This window comes from Rhipicephalus microplus, chromosome 4, assembly GCF_043290135.1.
Source record: "Rhipicephalus microplus isolate Deutch F79 chromosome 4, USDA_Rmic, whole genome shotgun sequence".
NCBI classification, from domain to species: Eukaryota; Metazoa; Arthropoda; class Arachnida; order Ixodida; family Ixodidae; genus Rhipicephalus; species Rhipicephalus microplus.
The window spans coordinates 40,609,145-40,630,604 of record NC_134703.1 but is presented as its reverse complement, the minus strand read 5'-3'; the positions used below and the strand labels follow the sequence as shown (position 1 = coordinate 40,630,604).

Sequence of the window (21,460 nt, the reverse complement as noted above, 5' to 3'; positions counted from 1 at the left end):
TGTGGAGATACGTGGATTTTTTTTGTAAAGCATTGTTGAAACATGCATTTCAGTGACAAATACGTTATAGCATAAATCCAGTATAACTAGGCTTTACATGAAATGTCCAAAAGAATTCTGGGAACTGGCAGGTGCGATCACTTATTGGGCAAGGGCTTACTCTAAAATAGTTTTGGAAGAGGTCCTGAAATTGTGTCCAAAAACTGTTGGGAACAGAACTCTATCGGTAATTGTGAAAAAATTCTACCCTAAACTTTGTTAAGGGGGGAGGGGAGATGTGGAGGAAGCTTTTGAAGGCTAATGAAGGGCAGTCTTACGGAAATTCTAACTGGCATTTCACATTATTGCAACATATGCTTGTACTGTTGCATGCAAATACTTAGTACAATAGCTGCAGTTTTCATGCACATAAGGACTACCTGGTCTATTTGCTCTTTCCCTTAGCCCATGCTCCCACTCCTTGCTGCTCTCATTGGGGCCTCGTAGCCTTAAGACTGAATGTTCTGTTCAAATTTGCATCCTACTTGTGTTCCGATTCGGGTCACATCCACTTTTTCTGCTGCAGACATCTTAATTTACAGTTTTTAATTAGAACTAGGTTAGTCTTTTCATTTTATTATTTGCAATATAGGCACAAGGCAGACAATATCAGTTTTTAGTACCATGACTACGCTGAAAACTTCACGGCTGCTGTTTGCATGTCTCATAGCAGTTTATTCAAGATTTGAAGTTCCGAGAGTTGCCCCGCCGCGGTGGTCTAGTGGCTAAGGTACTCGGCTGCTGACCCGCAGGGCGCGGGTTCGAATCCCGGCTGCGGCGGCTGCATTTCCGATGGAGGCGGAAATGTTGTAGGCCCGTGTGCTCAGATTTGGGTGCACGTTAAAGAACCCCAGGTGGTCTAAATTTCCGTAGCCCTCCACTACGGCGTCTCTCATAATCATATAGTGGTTTTGGGACGTTAAACCCCACATATCAATCAAGTTCCGAGAGTTGATATAGGAAATACTTCAACCACTCCTCAGCTCGAGAGTGCTTTTGCTGATATGGCAAACTCTCCAAGTTGTGTAAGTGAGACTAGAGATTCAGTACTTGAGTATGTATATATGAACACCAACTTTTGAAAGCAAACTTCTCCGTGCAAGTTGCTCATGAGAAAAACTCGGCGGCTCTTGACACTTGACTTGTGGTGCCCCTTCTGTTTAATATCTGTGTGAGATTACTGAATAATATTTGTAAAACACTAATAGGTCATGGGATTTTCGGAAAGATCAGAAATAGGTAGTTGTTAATGATATTTGGGCAGTGTTAGCACAAATTCGCACACTGCATCTATAAGCTTTTTTTTTTTTTTTTTTTTTTGTCGGTGAATGTCAGACTGCGTAAAGTGCACAAAATTTTGTGAATGTTTCCTTCTCTGAGGTATATAAGCTGCACTCTTGTGGTTAATACCGTCATATGTCAGCTGAGACTAGATATTAATTTTTCCTCCAGTCATTATGCTTGATTGTAGACAGCTCACATTTTAAATATATGCTCAAACATCGTTCTAATGTAACCAGATATAACCAAATATCTCTTGTAACGAAATAAATGAAAAATAGTGTTGCAATAGATATAGTGCTAAAAATAAACCTTTAGGGTGAATTTTTGAATACTATAACAAACTTATTTTTATGTAAGATGCAAGTTTGTTATAATGAGGTTTGAGTGTACAAGGTTTGTTTGTAAAAATACTCTGCCAATTATAACTTATATAAAAAATAAATTGAATAGTATGACATTTTTTTACACAGCTTTGAATGTTCGTGCACCACAACTCTTAAGACAGCGGTGCATGAATACGCGAGTAAATGTGCCAGTAGGTTATAATTAATAATTAGGGAAATACCAGTTGTAGGTAAACGCATGTTTCGGTCAACGAAAAGATGTGGCACTGGAATTTGAAGCATAAGAATCCGTGCATTTTACTTTAGAGAATACAGTGTCAAGTATGCAAATGTAGGCACACCTCGATCAAGGAAAATGTACTGGTAGAAACTCATGCATACATGTGTGCCTCTGTTTTTGGAGAATATATTGCTAGCTAATTGAAAAAGATTTTGGCAGTTTGGAGGCCCCTTGTTCACATGTGGCACCCGAAAGTCTTGGATACTGAAATTAAAAGCACAAGGTTAACACTCTTTGCTGGAACCCTTTTTACCGGGTGCTGCTAACAAGGTATTGCAGCTTCATTCTCGGTGTTGGTCATATTCTCGGGCAAAATATAAAGTATATGCAATATATGGTGTCTTAATTCTCACCGAGGTTCATACCCTCATGCAGATGCCGACACCTGTAGTAAAATTAGACCAGTTGATGCAAGTTACCTGTTTTTCAGTTTTTCCCAGTATTTAGTATGCAGTGCTGCTACAGTGCCCCATAACAAACAATAGGGACTGCTTCATTTGACGAGTCGAGCTAATGAACAGTCTGTAACCCTGAGGGTTTGACTACTCAACCCTATTAAGTCTCCTGTAATGGTGATTTTAACTGCACGACACCAGCTGGAATGGATTAGTTTGCTTATTTTTATGTGCGGACACAATTATCAGACTGTAGGTCTCACCATTGTCACAAACATAATCAAGCAATCCAAACAAGCATACTGACACACTGCCGGGATTCCTCGCTCAAGCAGTGTAATGCCAATTTACTGAGTGCACATCAGGTGGTCTTATATTTGGCAAGGTTCCTTTTGGCGTTGCATAAATCTGTTGCCAGACTTTTGGGTAGTTGTTGCCAGACTGCAGCTAAATTTGGCTGAAAAGTTTTTTCCTGTAGTTGTGGCTTCTCCGTGAGAGTTTAGTGCTATCCGCAGTGCATTTCTTGGCTGAAAATTTTTTTTTCTGTAGTTGTGGCTTCTCTGCAAGAGTTGCTATCCGTGGTGCATTTCGCGAGTGCATGAGCGACGCTGGCCGTTTTATTTAACGGAATGAACCGCGCCCAACTGGTAGGTGTTCTGTGCCGCACCTAGCAGAAGTCGAGCGCGGCGCTGCTGCGCAATTAAGATGCCCAAATCTGAGCACACGAGCCTACAACATTTCCGCCTCCATCGGAAATGCCGCAGCCGGGATTTGAACCCACGACCCGTGGGTCAACAGCCGAGTACCTTAGCCACTAGACCACCGCGGCGGGGCGGGGAAGTTTTTATTCACCACAGTAATAACTCAATTATATTGTTACGAGGGAATGAAAATGTTACCAGGGAATGTTTTAATGAAGTAAAATTCTTCCTAAATTTCTGCTGCAACCATTATCCTTGAATATTCTTAAATGTTACCAGGGAATGATTTAATTAAGTAAAATCATTCCTAAATTTCTGCTGCGACCATTATCCTTGAATGTTCTTTGTGGTGCGGGCTGCCTATGCGACTCTTTCGCGCCTTGTACTGGAGCATTGCAAAGCGGGCTACAGTACAATTTACGAAAGCGTTTTGTACTTGCTTTGTTATGGATGGGAAAAAGCAATCGTTTTATGGACCAGTCGGAGCATTTGCTGCTTAAGGAAAATTGTTTTCTTTCACCAAAAAATGAATAGCCTCATCGCTGCTTTATCGCAGCTGCTGTGAGCCGATGATTGTGAAGAATCTTTTTAAATGCTTTATCTCTGCCGTATACTAGAAGCGCCACAAAAAGGTTTGCGCTTTAGTCTGATAAATCTAATCAGGCTTGCTTACAGTAACTAGGAGCGATGGCAGCAGTTTGCAAAGTGGCGAAGAATAGAGCAGTGAACTCGAGTACAGTGGGAAGCTCAGCTTCTAAACTTACCCCACAGCTTGACCCACCGTACCAGGGAGAAGGTGAAAGACCGCATTTTTTTTTTTTTGCACGATGAAGGACTAATTAAGAACCGGGCAAGTTAGTTTTCATTCCACTTGAATTGTCTTTGGCAGCTCGCAATACCACTCTGACAGAAAAGAAGAACACACGCGCAGCGCTGCTTAGTTCTCTCTCTCTCAGCAAGGAAAAGCTTAGAGAGATGTACACGCGCACATACACTCTAAAGAGTTTTCCGGTGTAACCACGCAGTTGCCACAAAAAGGGCTCTTTGCTCCTGCAAAAGACAAAATGTGCGCAAAACATTGCTCACTGAATTGCAAGGAGGGGCACGTCCTCCTTGTGGAGTAAAATACGTACCCTTTCTTTGAGGTAACTGCGTGAATGTTTGTGCCGTGTGCAAAGAACTCATCACTGCCTACATTTTCGTTTCGCCTCCATCGAAAATGCCGCTATCAGAAAGCTTACATTAAATATACATGTATATATATATATATATATATATATATATATATATATATATATATATATATATATATATATATATATACATATATATATATATATGTATATATATACATATATATATATATATATATATATATATATATATATATATATATATATATATATATTGTCACGATGCAGACACAGCAGGTGTTCGATATAGAAGAGCTCACTTTAATTAAAAATGAAAGGCGCTCCTAAAGAGGACCGGGCAAGAGCTTCGTCTTCCTCTCTGGCTGTGCGAGCTCTCCTCTGCAGGTTGAATGCGGCATTTGCCTCCCTCCAGGAAGAGCATCGGCCCGATGCTCGGCTACAGAATACGCGGTGTATGTAGTTGACGTATTAGGCAACTGGCTCACTGCAATATGGCTTAATCCGCACAACGTGTACGATTTCAGATTTTTGAGCTCGCGAGGAACTGTCAGGGATGACCTCATAATTCACGTCACTTAGGCGCCGTATAACATTGTAGGGACCAAAGTACTTCTTCAGTAACTTTTCACAAAGACTGCGTCGGCGAATAGGGCTCCAGACCCACACTTTCTCGCCTGGTTGATAAGTGACGTATCGGTGTCGCAGGTTATAACGTTGTGCGTCGTAACTCTGCTGTCGGGCGATTCGCACGCGTGCTAGCTGCCGTGCCTCTTCAGCTCGTTGGGTAAAGGCTTGAACATCCGTGTCTGTATCCTCGCAGTCGTGCAGCAGCATGGCATCAAGCATTGTCATCACTTCATGGCCATAAAGAAGACTAAATGGCGTGCTCCGTGTAGTTTCCTGCTGCGCCGTATTATAGGCAAACGTCACGTATGGTAGAACGTCGTCCCAATTTTTATGATCCACGTCGATGTACATACTAAGCATATCAGCAATTGTCTTGTTGAGGCGTTCTGTTAAGCCGTTGGTTTGTGGGTGGTAGGAGGTAGTTTTTCGATGCGCTGTTCCACTCAACTCAAGCACTGACCTGAGGAGCATGGCCGTGAAAGCGGTACTTCTGTCTGTTATTATAATTCTAGGAGCACCATGCCTCAGAACGATATTTTCAATGAAAAATCGTGCCGCTTCTACTGCGGTTCCACTTGATAAAGCCTTTGTTTCTGCGTAGCGAGTAATATAGTCCGTAGCGACAATTACCCACTTATTTGCAGTATGCGAAGTCGGAAATGGTCCAAGGAGATCCATTTCGATTTGTGCAAAAGGCATGATGGGCACTTGAACTGGTTGCAACAATCCGGCTGGTTTTAAAGGTGGCGATTTTCGTCGTTGACAATCGAGGCACGTGCGGACGTAATGCTTTACAGTGCCTGGAAGCTTCGGCCAGTAGTACTTTTGTTGGATTCTGGCCAATGTGCGCGTGTATCCGAGGTGGCCGGAGGTTGGCTCATCGTGGCAAGCGCTCAGGATCTCATCGCGAATGGATGTCGGGACGACAAGTAAGTGGGCATTTCCGCTGGGGGCAAAGTTCTTCTTGTATAGGATACCACTGCGCAAGCAGAATGATGGCAGGCTCCTTGCAAATATCTTGGGAACGCTTGTAGACTGGCCGTTAAGAAAATTAATAAGAGGGAGCAACTCACTGTCTTCTTTCTGCTTAGACGAAATGGTGACCGTGTTGACCACTCCTAAAAATGCCATGTCATCATCTTCTGAGACATCATCTTGCTTTATAGGCGACCTGGACAAGCAATCAGCATCAGAGTGCTGTCGTCCCGACTTATAGACGACCGTCATATCGAATTCTTGTAGGCGTAAGCTCCAGCGCGCTAGCCGACCGGATGGGTCCTTCAAGTTGGTCAGCCAGCAAAGAGAGTGGTGGTCGCTGACTACGTGGAAGGGACGGCCGTAGATGTATGGGCGAAACTTCAGAACTGCCCATACTACAGCAAGACATTCCTTTTCCGTTGTGGAATAATGAGACTCGGCACGGGAAAGCGTCCTACTTGCATACGCAATCACTCTCTCGGCTGAGTCTTGCCACTGGACGAGTACAGCGCCTAAACCTACGTTGCTGGCATCAGTGTGGATCATGGTTGGAGCGTCCTCGTCAAAGTGAGCAAGCACAGGGGGTGTCTGCAGGCGCTGTCGTAGACCGTCAAATGCTGCTTGTTCCTCTTCGCCCCATAAAAATGGAACATCGTCTCTCGTTATGCGTGTTAAGGGCGACGCTATGTGCGAGAAATTGGCGATAAATCTGCGGTAGTAGGCGCAAAGGCCAAGAAAACGTCTTACGGCCTTCTTTTCTGTTGGCACCGGAAATTTTCGGACGGCGTCGATCTTGTCGGGGTCCGGACGAACACCTTCATGACTCACCACATGTCCTAAGAATCGGAGTTCCTTGAAACCGAAATGACATTTCTCAGGTTTCAGCGATAAGCCAGCAGACCGTATTGCTCGAAATACTAATAGCAGCCGTCTTAGATGTTCCTCGAATGTTGGTGAGAAAACAATGACATCGTCGAGGTATACCAGACACGTCTGCCACTTAAGGCCTGATAGGACGGTATTCATCAGTCTCTGAAATGTTGATGGGGCTGAGCACAATCCGAAGGGCAAGACTTTAAACTCGTAAAGCCCGTCAGGCGTAACAAAAGCAGTCTTTTCTTTGTCCCGCTCATCGACCTCGATTTGCCAATAACCGCTTTTCAGGTCCATCGACGAAAAGAAGCGTGCATGCCTCAGCCTGTCAAGTGAATCGTCAATACGCGGTAGTGGGTATACGTCTTTCTTTGTCACGCGGTTCAGCTTGCGGTAGTCCACACAGAAGCGTAAGCTGCCGTCTTTCTTCTTAACTAGCACTACCGGTGATGCCCAAGGGCTTTTTGACGGCTGAATGATGTCATCATTGAGCATTTTCTGGACTTGTTCTTGGATTGCTTCGCGTTCTTTCGGTGCCACGCGGTATGGGTTTTGTCGAATTGGTCTTGCCGTCTCTCCCGTTATAATTCGGTGCTTTGTCAGTGGCGTTTGATTTACCCTCGAGGTCGACGAAAAACAATCTTCAAACTGGCCGAGAATATCTAGAAGTCTCTGCCTCTGCGCTGGCGATAAATCTGTGCTCACGTCGACAGGCAGTGGTGTTGAAGCGGCCGGCGTCTCTGCCTGTTGCACTGCGAAGCACTCGCGGAATTCTACAATTTCTTCGAAGTATGCAACTGTGGTACCCTCTGCAATGTGTCGACGCTCGTTGCTGAAGTTTGTCAACAGGACCTCCGCTTGCCCAGACACGACACTGACGAGACTTCTGGCAATAGTGATTCCTCGAGAGAGTAAAAGCGTCGATATTTGTTCCGCGACACCTCCACTATGCTGCGTGTTACACGTGACAGAGACGAGGCGGCATGACAAAGGTGGCATGGTCACGTCGTCAATCACGCGCATGGGCTTGTGCTGCAGCGCTACGCTATGGTCCGCTGAGAAGGTCAGTACACCGTCCGGTATATTTATAATGGCACCGTACTCCCGCAGGAAATCCATACCCAAGATGGCCTGTTTACAACACTCAGAAAGAATAACGAAGGTTGCCACGAATGATGAATCCCCGATCTTGATTCGTGCGGTGCACTTTTCGGTAGGTGTCAGCAGCTGGCCTCCGGCTCCTCTAATTTGCGGCCCCGTCCATTCCATTTTTACCTTCTTGAGTTGGTCGGCCAGATTCGCACTCATTGTTGAAAAGTCCGCACCAGTGTCGACCAGTGCGGTCACGTCGTGACCGTCAATTGAAAGTGTAATGTCGGCGGTGACAATCTCGTCTTTCGTCGGTTCATTCAAAATGTGCGGCACTTCATGCGGCGGTAAAGGGGGATTTTCAAATCTTCGGCAATTCGCAACCTTCCCCCCTAAGGTCGCTGATTTTAGTTTCCCCGGCGTGGACTGGGAGACCTTCCTCTCGCCATGTCCGTGGTGCTACCCCTATTAGATCGGGGAAAATGACCTGGGGAGGGCGAGCGTGAGCGGAACCCAGGAGAAACGTCTCGCGGGATCGTCGCGCTCGTTTCAACGTTGCGTCTTCCGTCGAAATAGCGCCGAGGGGTAGTGGACGGAAATCCTTGATACCCGGCAACGCGATGAGGACAATACCGCACGATGTGGCCTGCTTCCCCACAATGGAAGCACAGGGGCCTGTAGTCAGGGGTACGCCATATGTCGGTTTTGCGGAGTGGGGGTCGCATCGGCGTCGACGTTTGCCTGTAGTACCAAGGCACTGTCGGCGGCTGTTGCTGGTGGTACTGTTGAGGTGGCGGCACGTTAGATCTAGGCTGTCGACGGAGAATATCTGCATATGTTGGCCTAACTATTTCAGTGTTCGGCTCGGGAAGTGAAAGCGCTTGCCTTATTTCTTGGTGAACAACTTCTGTGACCGACGCAATCGCGCAGTCATTCGGTGTGGCGGCGAGCTTCTTCACCTCTTCTTGCACAATTTCGCGTATCAGGTCACGCAAAGAACGCTCGTCAGGAGTCACAGTGGTCACGGCAGTTGCGCTGATTTGTCCGCTGTTCTTTGGACGGTCGTACTGGCGGTACCGTAGCTGTAGTGCGCGTTCTATGGCAGTCGCCTCCTTCGAAAATTCGTCGACGCTTGAAGGTGGGTTCCGTACGAGAGCAGCAAACAGCTGCTCTTTAACACCACGCATGAGGTGGCTGATCTTTCTGTTCTCGGACATATCGGGATCGGCTCGATGAAAGAGACGAGCCATGTCCTCAACAAACATAGCAACAGACTCGTTGGGCTTTTGAATCCGTGATTCAAGGAGTCGTTGTGCATGCTCCCGCCTTTCGGTGTTTGCGAAGGTGTCCAGGAACTTCTGCCGGAACTCGTCCCACGTTGACCACACGCGATTCGTGAACCACGTGCGAGCCCCGTCTTGAAGAGGGAAATACACGTACCCCAACTTCTGTGCGGCGTTCCACCCGTTAACGTTGGCTGTGCGCTCGAACTCCTCAAGCCAGTCATCTGCGTCCTCATATGTGTTGCCATGGAAGTCCACGGGAGTTTTAGGGGTGAAAACAGTCACCTGTGTCGTGCTTGGGCTCGTCATGGTGGGGCAACTGCTTCCCGGCGCGGTCATGTTTTCCATCCAAGGACCGAACTCTGGGCTCAGGCCTAACAGGCGGCGGCTGGCGCGGTGAACGGGTGTTTCGACGAGCGGAAGTCTTTGTGGACTAGATCCCGGGCTGTTGGAAGGTGTCCTCGACATGTACCCAGCACCTACACCAGTGTCACGACGCAGACACAGCAGGAGTTCGATATAGAAGAGCTCACTTTAATTAAAAATAAAAGGCGCTCGTAAGGAGGACTTTTGTTTTGTTTTGTTTCCCTGGGAGGTTGGCTCATACCCACTCAGGGGGATTGGCCAAGAAAGTGTAGTGCAGTTTATCTGTAATCATTTTAACTATGTGTAATGAATTGGTATTATAATAAGACTAATGTAAAAATAAAAACAACATAAAAAGAGCAAACGAAAAAAAAATCAAGTTGAGCAATTTTGAGATTTGAGGTGTTATGTTTACCACTTAGCTGCGTTTACTTCACTCTGCCCTTGGGAGTAATAAATAATTTTTTTTTGTTTTTGATTGAAGATCACAAAGGTATACGCTTGGTTGCCTGAATATAATCGCAAACGGCATTGAAAGCATCCCTGTGGCAATGTCCCAAAGCTGAGGCGCCAAAGCTTAGCGCCGTTTCCGCCGTCAATGTAAGGCCTATTTTCCGAAATGGCATAACTAGTAACCTTTTTCTAAGTATTTCGTAGCGGCGACAATACAAAAAATAATGATCTAGTGATTCCATTTCTCCGCAGAATGCGCAGAGGGGTGATGTTGTCTGACCAGCTCTGTGTAGATATAGGTTTAGGGGGGGGGGGCACGACATCGAAATTTAGTGATTAAGACTTCGATCTTTCTGGACTGACTCCAGTGGGGTTGCCATGGAAACATGAGGTGGTTATAGTCTGTCCATGTAATTACTTTTTCTATCGTATCAGTGGAGATTGCCGATTTTCGATATCTTATAGCCGTGATATATTCTACATCTGGCAGTATGGACAAAACTGGCCCATCAAGTGCGGCTCGAGCTAAGGAATCGGCCAATTCATTTAATCTTAATCCACAGTGACCCGGAACCCATAGTAATCTCAGGAGTCTCAACTGCGGCGGAACTAATGTTTTGAATGTGCTTAGAATTCGAGAGTTCTCTGAAGCTGTCAGAGCTGCACAAACTGAAAGAGAATCCGTCATTATTACTGCATTGTTTTGATTTGATGGAAGTTTTCGAAGAGCTAAAATAATCGCCAAGAGCTCCGCTTCAAAAACTGGAGTAAAATCAGGCAGCCTCACTGAAAAGGACCAGTCAAGCAAATCAGAGGCAATGCCTACACCTGCCTTTTGATTATTTACGGAAGCATCTGTGGCTATTATATTTTTAGTTTTTGCATGCTCTAAGTAATCTAATAATATGCTATTTAAAAATTTGAGGGATTGTAATTTGGCGTTTTGCGGGAATATATCATCATACTCAATAATAACATGACAATTCGAGTCATTAGTCTCAATTACATTTCTAATGTTCACATTTATACTTTGTAGATTTTTTTGTACAAACATTATCTGAGGTGTGTGAAACCGTGGCCAATGAGCAAGAAAGAAGGCGTCTGGGTTTGCGATAAAAGCATATTGTGATCTTCTTGCCGGTAAGCTATAAAATTTTAAAAATGCTTGTACGGTCAAAATTCGAAATCGACAAAGCAGTGTAGGCAGGCGCGCTTCCTGGTACAGTACGTTGATAGCCACAAATCTAGGGAGTCCCAGACACATTCGCAGTGCTTCTCGCTCCAAGACAACTAGAGGTTTCGTTTTATAAGCAGGGCCACCCGAGAATAATATGCAGCCGAATTCCATGATGGGGCGCATGTACATCTTGTACAACGTTATCAAGGTGTGCCTCCGTAACCCATATTTCCGGTTACTTAGCTTGTGTAGTAAGCCTGAAGCCCGCTGTGCTTTGGTAGTTATATACTCTATGTGTGGACTCCAGTTAAGTTTGTCATTATAAATGATTCCCAAATATTTTATAGAGTCTACTTGCTGGATGGGTTCCTGTTTATATAGAATTGAAATTGAAATTGGTTCTGCAAGCGGAAACGCCATGAGCGCGCTTTTGTTGACATTTAACGATAACGAAATCGACTGCAACCAAATTTCCAACATGTTAATATATCTTTGTAATTTAAGTTGTAATGAGTAAATACCACAGTCAGCAGCAAAGAGTGCGATGTCATCAGCATAAATGTAGACAGTAACTTCTTGATCTGTTGGAATTGTGCTCATTAAAGCATTAAATAACACTGGAGACAAGACTGCTCCTTGGGGAACTCCGCGCGTTTGTTTAAATCTAGATGAGGAAGATCCATCCTTGACGCAGTAGAATTCTCTTGATTTTAAGAATTCTGCCACCCACTCAATAAAATATTGTGGGAAGTTCAATCTCTCTAGCGTATTTAACAATATGAAGTGCTCCACACTGTCATACGCCTTGGCTATGTCAAGCGTTACTAAAGCAGCGTATTGCCTTCTTTTACGCGCGAGCTGTATTCGGCTCTCTAAATCAGCATGGGCACACCAAATTGAGAAATCACTACGAAAGCCGATTTGGTTCGGTTTTATTACTAAATTGTCTGCCATCCAGATACTTACTCGGCTATGTAGGACCCTCTCAACTAGTTTGACCATGTTAGATGTTAAAGAGATTGGTCTGATATTATCGACTGTTAATCCTCCACCCGGCTTTTTTAGTATAGGAATCACCTTTGCTATCCTCCAATCCTGCGGCACCCATGAGTTTTTTAAGGAGTAGTTAATAACATTGGCGACGTCTCGAGGCGATAAATTGAACAGAATTTTAATCATGGGTACTGTGATTCCATCTGGGCCAGGAGATGCACAGGGTAAATGTTTAATCACGTTGGATACTTCAGTCTGTGTCACTTCTTCAAAGTCAGACTTTGTCGTAGACTTGTGCCAGTTGTTTGGCACTACTGAAGTGAATCTGCTTTCCAGACCTTTACCGATAGCCTCTAAGGTAGTGGTCATTTCTTGTGCCGACAGATTATCACAAGCTACATTAACTGGTGATGGCAAGATTTTCCGAGCTCTCATATATCGGAACAGTGCTTTCATATGTTTAGGCTTCGACAGGTATTCATAATGTCTTCTGTCATAATCTTGTTTAGCCTGAGCTACCGTTCTTTTAAAGCCCGCAGCAATGAATTTATAATCGGCCCAGTTTTGTGGGGATTGATTATGTAAGAGCTGCTTCCAAGCTGCCTGACGTCTTCGGTGCTCTCTTGTACATTCATTATTCCACCAATGGCTATATACTCTTTTTGTGGATTCAACAGTAAATTCGGCTCTTTTGTAGGATCGTTTAATGACTGCGTTTATTTTCAGTGCTTTTTTATCATCGCTCTCTTCCGAGTGAAAAGCCAGTGCTGACTTCAGGTCATTCCTAAATTTAGTGTAATTTACAAATACTCTTACATTTGAACAAGATGGAATTATCGGACAAGAAATTTCAAAACTTATCGGTAAGTGGTCACTATTGGTGCCACAGTCCAGCGCTTTCCAAGAAGAAGTACTAATGGCTGAACTGACAAAACTTAAATCTAAGGCCGACCTAGAGTGATTACGAATAAATGTGGGGGTTCTGACGTTGAGGCGCGTCAGGTCATTGTCCATTGTCCACTCCCACAAGCGTTTCCCACTAAGATCAGTTCTAAAACCCCAACTCGTGTGTTGGGAATTAAAGTCTCCAACTAAAACTTTGTCTTTGCACCACGATTTTGTAGCTAGATCCAAACTTCGTGTGTCTTGAACTCCATCCGGAAAATACATATTAACTAAAGTGAAAGGAGTGCAGTTGGGCAGTGTAATGTCTACTACCAAAATTTCGCATTCTGGCGACATATGTTTGTATGAGCATTTGACTTTCATACTAATTCTATTACTAATAAAGAGAGCTAGACCCCCACCTCTCGATGGACGGTCTAATCGAAAAGATTGGAAGTTATTTAAATGGAACAAATTATGTACAGATAGCCATGTCTCTTGTAATGCTATAATATCAGGAGCGAATTTAGAAGCCAAGTATACCAAATCCGTAGATGCAGAATGGATTGATCGGCAATTCCAATGGAGAATGTTAAGCGACCCTATGGTTTCGAAAGAGCTGCTTGCGCTATAGCTTTCTCTAGAATGCTTTCTTTCAAGAAATCCCTCTTTGAAAGGCTCTCCTTTTCTTTCAGATACTTTTTGTTCTTTGTTTGTTTCGGTGAGTTAGTTTTCCTTGACACAGGGGATCTAGATCTCTTCAGGGACCTAGGGTCCAAATCCATGTCATCGGAATCTATTGTATATGCAGCTTTGTCTTCACTTACACTCTGTATATCTACTGCAGAGGGTGCTGTAGACGGAGAATACGATGGTGCGGTTTCAAGTTCCTCATTTTGGCTGTGGACGCCTATTGCAGAGGCTCCTGCGGGCTGATAATACGATGGCGCAGTTTCAGATTCACCGTCAGCTATTGGTCGTGAACTCTCAACATGTTGGGATACTAGGCCTGACTCTCCCGCTGTACCAAATATGCGAATCATCTGGTTAGCCAAAATTTGAGATAGAGAATCGCAAAGGTTAGAAGTCAGTCGTTCCATGGCTTTTTCTAGAGCCTTTTCTATGGCCTCCGCTATATTCAGGGAAATCGACCCATTTATTTCCGAGAGATGTCGTGCTGCAACACTGGCATACCCCTGAGTTTTAGTCTGTATTTCCGCTAGGGCTTCTCGTCGAGAACAGCGCCTACGCCCTATAATTTCAAGAATTTGCATTTCTCGAGCCTTTGCAGAACAATCAGGATTATCTGCACAGTGTTGTTCGTTGCAGAGACAACATTTCTCTTCTTTAGCTTTGCAGTAATTTGTTTCGTGGTTGTCACCACACACTCGGCATCTGAGTTCTGACCTGCATCCTTTAATAGTGTGACCGTATCGCCAGCACTTCGTACACTGGAGTGGTCGCGGTGATAGCGGTTCCACTCTGTATATTAGTGGCCATGCCTTGATTTCGCTTGGGAGATTCACTCCAGCAAAGGTTACAATTACCGACTCAGTCGGCGTCTTCTGCTTCTCCACTAGTCGTGCACACCTATAAACGGAAATAGCACCAGTCATGGCAAACATCTCTAATACCTCAGACGGGGTCAAGTTAACATCGACACCGCGAACAATACCTTTCACACATGCCAGATGCGGGGGAATAAAGGCGCTCACCGGATTGGTCGCGAAACTCGAGCACTTCAATAGGTCTTGGATACAGAGCTGATCAGATGAAAAACATAGAACACCACCTCTGCCGAACTGGCGGACCTCTGTGATGCTGTGAAAGTGAGACGTCACAGCTCTAAGCTCCGCTTGGATCACTTTCGGATTCTTCATCCGAATGAAGCCGTCGTTGCTAGGGACGAGGGCCACAGGAACTGCGGGAATGCCGTTGCGTAGAAACTGATCCACTGGTATATCCTGTGGCAGAAGTGAAGCAGACCAGGGGCAAGCCCCTGGTCCAGGTGAAGAAAACTGCATCTAAGTGAACTTTCTAGCGCTAAAAGCGCTTACTTAGCTGTAAAAGCACTATAGGAACACCTAATAAAGACGAAGAAACCACAGCCACTACACAAACTTAGGCCAAAACCCCAGAGCAAGCACGACCAGCTACTTGCGTGTTCGAGCGCAGCTGCCGGATGTTGTTGTTGTTGTTGTTGCCCCTTCGCACTGGCACATACCCACTATGGGGGATTGGCCATGAAATCTAGAAGTATCCTAAATGATATATATTAAAAGGTTTATCCTTAATCAAAAAACTAATGATGTAATAGAAAATAATAATTAACTAAAAAGGAATATTAAACTAAACAAATAATTAAAGATTGAATCAAGAAGAGAAAAGGTGAGGTAATACTACAGTGGAAGACAGAAATTTTGAGTAGACCAGACAATCGAGCTTATCTCACCCGGTCACAATCAAATGAATATGCAAATTTCATTCAAAATTAGACAAGTGTCGTCAGAAATATATTTAAGCAGGCATTATTATGACATGCGCTTTGATTCTCGAATGAAATTGCATACAGCATCGAATACGCTCCTGTGGCAATGTCCCAAGCTAAAGGCACCGAAACTTAGAACATTATCTGCAGTTAAATTTAAACCTACTGCTTGAAAAGGAACAATTAAAAGTCTTTTCCTAATTAATGAATAGTTTTTACATGTTATAAAGTAATGCTCTATTGTTTCCGTTTCTTCACAGAATGGACACAGGGGGGATATCGCCAGACCAGCTCTGTGCAAGTAAAAGTTTAATGGAGGGACACGGCATCGAAATTTGGTTAAAATAACTTCTAACTTTTTAGATTGACTCCACTGAGGTTTCCAGGGGTATGTTAGGTGCTGATAGTCCGTATGTTTAGTAATATTTTCCATAATATCCGTATAAATAGCCCATTTTCTATATCTGATCGACACTATGTGTTCCGATTCTGGTAGTACCGAGATCACAGGGCCATCAAGTGTGGCTCGAGATAGTGAATCGGCTATTTCATTCAACCGTATGCCACAGTGTCCCGGGACCCAGACTAACTTCAGGAACTTCACATGAGGTGGAACTAATGTTTGTAATGTCGCTAGAGCTCTTGATTGTTCTGAAGCTGTGAGAGTAGTACACAGCGAAAGAGAATCAGTAATTATCATTGCACTCTCTTCGTTTGAAGGAAGTTTTCGTAGCGCTAAAATAATAGCCAGGAGCTCAGCTTCGAAAACCGGAGTGAAGTCTGGTAGTCTTACCGAGAATGACCAACCGAGGTAATCTGAGACGATTCCTACTGCTGCCTTTTCTTTATTCACAGAAGCGTCTGTGGCTATTATGTTCTTTATTTCCGCATGAGCTATGTAGTCTTCTAACCTGTCATTTAAGTAACTCGAAGATTGAAACTTAGATAGTGGGGGAAAATTTCATCACATTCTATCGTAATATTGTGATTTAATGCTTTGGTTCCAATTACCGATCTGATATCCACCTTTATGCTTTCAAGTTTCTTTTGTACAAAAATAATCTGGGGAGTACGAAAGCGTGGCCAGTGAGCGAGGAAGAAGGCGTCGGGGTCACTAATAAAGGCATATGCAGACCGTCTCGCTGATAAGCCATAAAATTTCAAGTATGTTTGTACTGTTAAGATACGGAATCGGCAAAGAATAGTTGGTATGCGAGCTTCCTGATATAGTACATTAATAGCGACATACCTGGGGAGTCGCAAACACAACCGTAACGCTTCTCGCTCTAATAGAACTAACGGTTTAATTTTGTACGTAGGGCCACCCGAAAATAATATACACCCAAATTCGAGTATTGGGCGCATGTACATTTTATATATCATTAATAAGGTGTGTCTACGTAACCCATATTTTCTGTTGCTCAACCTTCGCAATAAACCTGAAGCTCGTTGTGCCTTTGCCACGATATAGTCTATGTGAGGGCTCCAGTTAAGTTTCTCGTTATAAATAATGCCCAAATATTTGATAGACTCTACTTGTGGAATCGGTTCCTGATTATAAAGTACTGAAATTTGAATAGAATCTGCTATAGGGAACACCAGGAGCGCACTTTTACTGATGTTTAGAGACAATGAAATTGAATGCAGCCAAATTTCAAGAGAATACATGTACTTTTGCAATTTTTGATGCAAAGAATAAATGTCACTGTCTGCAACGAAAAATGCAATGTCGTCTGCATAAATGTAGACAGTGATATCTCGTTCAATGGGAATTGAGCTCATCAACACATTGAATAAAAGCGGAGATAGGACCGCCCCTTGAGGTACTCCACGTTGCTGTTTAAATTTAGATGAGTGACATCCATCCTTTGCACAATAAAATTCTCTCGATTTTAGAAACTCTGCTACCCAATCAACAATATATCGCGGAAAGTCACATTCGTGTAAAGAATTCAATAAAATTGAGTGCTCAACGCTATCATAAGCTTTAGCTATGTCTAGTGTTACTAGTACCGCGTATTGTCGTCTTTTTCGGGCAAGCTGTATTCGGCTCTCTAAGTCGGCATGAGCACACCAAATTGAGCATTCGCTACGAAAACCTATTTGAAATGGTTTCAATATTAGCTTGTCAGCCATCCAAACTTTTAATCTATTATTGAGAACTCTCTCTATAATTTTGATCAGGTGAGATGTTAGAGAGATTGGTCTGATGTTGTCAATGTTAAAACCTGACCCTTGTTTTTTTAATATGGGAATCACTCTAGCTATTTTCCAGTCATGTGGTATCCAGGCATTGCTTAAGGAATAGTTTATAAGGTTGAGGACGTCGCCGGGTGATATCTGGAATAAAATTTTAATCATAGGAACTGTTATACCGTCAGGACCAGGAGCCGAAGAGGGTAAGTTTCTAATTACGCTTGACATTTCGGACAATGTCACTTTTTCGTAGTCAGTCTTTATAGAGGACTTTTGCCAGTTGATTGTCAAAGTCGACGAAAATCTGTTAGCTAAACCTCTTCCGATTGCCTCTAACGAATTAGTCATTTCTTCCGTCGATAACCTGTCATAATCAGAGTTAGCTAGAGACGGCAGAATTTTGCGCGATCTCATATATCGGAATAACGCTTTCTTATTTCTAGGTTTGGAAAGAAAGTCGAAATGTTTTTTGTCATAGTCTTCTTTAGCTTTAGCCACGGTGCGCTTAAATGTAGCAGCAATAAACTTGTAATCTGCCCAATTTTTGGGGGACTGATTATGAATTAGCTGCTTCCAGGCCGCTTGTCGTCGTCTATGATCACGAGAGCACTCAGAATTCCACCACTGACTACAAGGCTTTCTCGTATCAGACTCAATAGAAAATTCTGCTTTTTTGAACGTTCTTTTAATTACCGCACTTAATTTCATGGCTTTATTTTCATCGTTGTCTTCAGTGGTGGTAGTCAAAGCAACTTCTAGGTCATTTTTAAATTTGGAATAATTGATAAAGGTTCGAGCTTGGGAGTAAGATGGAATAATGGGGCAAGAAATTTCAAACAGTACTGGTAAGTGGTCACTGTTGGTGGCGCAGTCTAGAGTAGTCCAAGATACGCTAGAAATACCCGAGCTTATAAAACTCAAATCTAAGGCAGAGCGGGATCGGTCTCGGATAAATGTGGGAGTTCTAGCGTTGAGGCATGATAAATTATGGTCTATAGACCAGTCCCACAAGCGTTGTCCACATTGATCAGTCCTAAAACCCCAACTAGTGTGGTGAGAATTAAAATCTCCAACCATAATTTTTTTTGTGCACCACGAATTAACAGCCATGTCTAAACATCGCGTGTCTTGTACACCCAGAGGAAAGTAAAGATTTACCAGAGAGAAGGGAGAGCATCCAGGCAAGGTGATGTCTAAAGCGAAAATTTCACATTCGGGGGATATACTTTTGTACGAAGTTTTGATCTTTGAACTAATTTTATTATTGACAAAGAACGCTAAACCTCCACCTTTGGATGGGCGATCCAGGCGAAAAGACCGGAAATTAGGTAGGTAAAACGAATTATGTGCTGACAGCCACGTTTCTTGCAGTGCAATAATGTCTGGATTGAATTTACAAGATAAATACAATAAATCTGTACTAGCTGAATGAATAGATCGGCAGTTCCAATGAAGAATTTTGATAGAACCTATCATTTTGACAGAATTGTTTCGGCAACTACCTTATCTAAAATGCTGTCTTTAAGAAAATCGCTCTTCGATAGGTTCTCCTTCTGGTATTTTTTGTTTTTTGAATGTTTTGAAGAGCCAGTATTTTTGGAGACAGGGGATCGAGTGCGCTTTAGTGATTTGATGTCCATGTCCATATCATCATAATCCTGACCATCCTCTAGTATGTCTTCACCTATCCTCTGGTTGTCTGTACAAGAGGGCCCTGCAGCCTGTACCCCTGAAGGAGATGACTCTGCGTCTGCTTCACTTGGTGGGAGAGTTACGTTGTCTTGGGAAGTATCCTTCATATCTCTTGGTGTCCCATATATTTGCGGCAACTGAGTGGCTACAATATGAGATAAGGAGTCACAAAGGGTGGTGGCCAGGCGATCTATAGCTTTCTCCATCGCTTTTTCAATCATGTCTGCAATGGACACTGAAAGAGAAGCTTCTAAAGTTGCATTATGTCGGGCTGCAACACCAGCATATCCCTGGGTTCTTGCCTGAATTTCAGCGATGGCGTCTTTTCGTGAACAGCGTCTGCGATCAACAATTTCCATAATTTGAGTCTCCCGCGCTTTGGCTGAGCAATTAGCGTTATCTGCGCAGTGCTGCTCATGACAAAGACAACACTTTTCTTCAGTACAATTGCATTCATTTGCAGTATGTGCCTCACCACATTTTCGGCATCTGGGAGCTGACCTACATCCTTTTAAAGTGTGTCCATAGCGCCAGCATTTCTGACACTGGAGGGGACGAGGTGACAGTTGTTCGACTCTGAATATTAAAGGCCACGCCTTGATTTCAGTGGGGCGAATCGACCCGGCAAATGTGACAATTACAGACTCAGTAGGGATCTTTGTCTGTTCTACAACTCGTGAGCATCTATAAACTGCAATAGCACCTGCCTCAGAGAACATCTCTAGGACCTCAGCTGGAGTCATGTTGATGTCTACGCCTCGGACAATACCTCTGACGCATGCTAGGTGAGGAGGAATGAAGGCGCTCACCGGATTGGTAGCGAACATCGAGCATTTAAGTAAGTCTTTGACACAGAGCTGGTCAGGAGAAAAGCAGACAATGCCTCCCTTGCCAAACTGCCGGACCTCTGTGATGGTGTGATAGTGAGATGTCGCTGCTTTGAGTTCCGACTGGATCACTTTAGGGTTTTTCATCTTAATGACTCCGTCGTTGCTTGGGACTAGGGCCACAGGAACGGAAGCGACGCCATTGCGTAGGAACTGGTCCACTGGTAGCTCCTGCGGTGAAAGAGAAGCAGACCAGAGATAAGTCCCTGGTCCAGGCGAAGAAAGCGGCATCTGTCTGGATTGACTAGCCAGAAGGGTACTAGCTAATCAATGCTAAGGCTTTAGATACGCCTATCCAAGAAGAAATTCAGTAGAGGCTACTCAGATTTCAGCCAAACCCCCAGAGCAAGCAAGCGTGCGAGCCCGAGCGATCACACAGCTCATCCTCCTCAGAGCGAGCTAAAATGTCTTCTGCCGGATGATGAGCCCACTTCTTCTTTTTCAGGACCGGGCAAGAGCTTCGTCTTCCTCTCTGGCTGTGCGAGCTCTCCTCTGCAGGTTGAATGCGGCAATATATATATATATATAGTGTGTGTGTGTGTCGCTAGATGCGGCGGGAGACGTGGCCTGACTCATACGCCATGTATAATCCACCTCTACTACCATGGCTTCACACGTCACACGATGCCCCCTCCCCCCGAAAGAAGCATAAGTTACAAACAAGAAAAAGTAAACAAGGAGAGGTTGAGAAGTCACAAAGGTCAAAATGCACAATTATTTCATGGCCCAGTGGTGTTCCGTAAACTCGCAAAACTTAAGATAACAGTGCAGCAGTCTGGTAAATGGGGGAGTTCTGGTGGGCGAGACTGGCTGTGGAGTTCTGGAGAAGGTAATCGCGTCTTGAAAAACTGCACTGACCATGACACGACTTGAGCAGCTGCGAGGAACGAACAAAGTTGGAAGTCCTTGTAGCATTTGAAGGTCAAATGTCTTAGGCGCCGAATTCTCTGTCGTACGCGCGGTATTCTGTGTCGTGGCTGAGACAGAATCAGTGCTTCCAGCCTGCGTGTACAAGAACCGAAGTTCAATGAATTATGTCTATGTTCGTGCGTAGTACAAATGATAATATTCGGTCTCTCCTGTATAGTTCTGTGTGGCGTTGGATTCGTTGATCGTATCGTGGGCGATGTTCGGATATCTGACTTCGTCTTGATCTCTGCCGGAGTAAACTTGTGTGATGTTTATTTTCGGGAAAATGTCTTGAATCTGATGCGTTATTTCTCTCGAGGGAGACCTTGAATTTGTCAACGCTTCACTTGAGTCTCTTGTAGACGCC

The 21,460-nt window shown here is 44.1% G+C and overlaps 1 protein-coding gene across 1 annotated transcript in view; it reads left to right on the top strand.

The window, feature by feature from the left end:
• Window positions 1–21,460, top strand: part of LOC119171908 (uncharacterized) — a 167,224-nt gene that overhangs the window by 117,811 nt on the left and 27,953 nt on the right. The window lies entirely within an intron of this gene.